Source organism: Galeopterus variegatus, unplaced genomic scaffold (genome assembly GCF_000696425.1).
Source record: "Galeopterus variegatus unplaced genomic scaffold, G_variegatus-3.0.2 Scaffold17012, whole genome shotgun sequence".
Taxonomy (NCBI): Eukaryota; Metazoa; Chordata; class Mammalia; order Dermoptera; family Cynocephalidae; genus Galeopterus; species Galeopterus variegatus.
The window spans coordinates 270-556 of NW_007743123.1; positions in this window are offsets into that span (position 1 = coordinate 270).

The following is a 287-nucleotide window of genomic DNA, read 5'->3' on the forward strand; positions in this document are numbered from 1 at the left end:
AACTAAATTTGGGGAAAAAAATGTATGGCTCTAAAAAAAGACCTTATAGTATTACTGTTTTCTATGGAGGAAACTCTAGAGAAAGTTTAATTTAAAAATACAAATTACACATATTTATAATGTATTCAAAGTTGTAGTTATTTTGAACACACATTTTTTTCCCAGACAGGTATGTTATTCTGGGAGGTCATCGGGACTCCTGGGTGTTTGGAGCTATTGACCCAATCAGTGGGACTGCTGTTCTGCAAGAAATTGCCCAGAGTTTTGGAAAACTGTTGAGTAGAGGT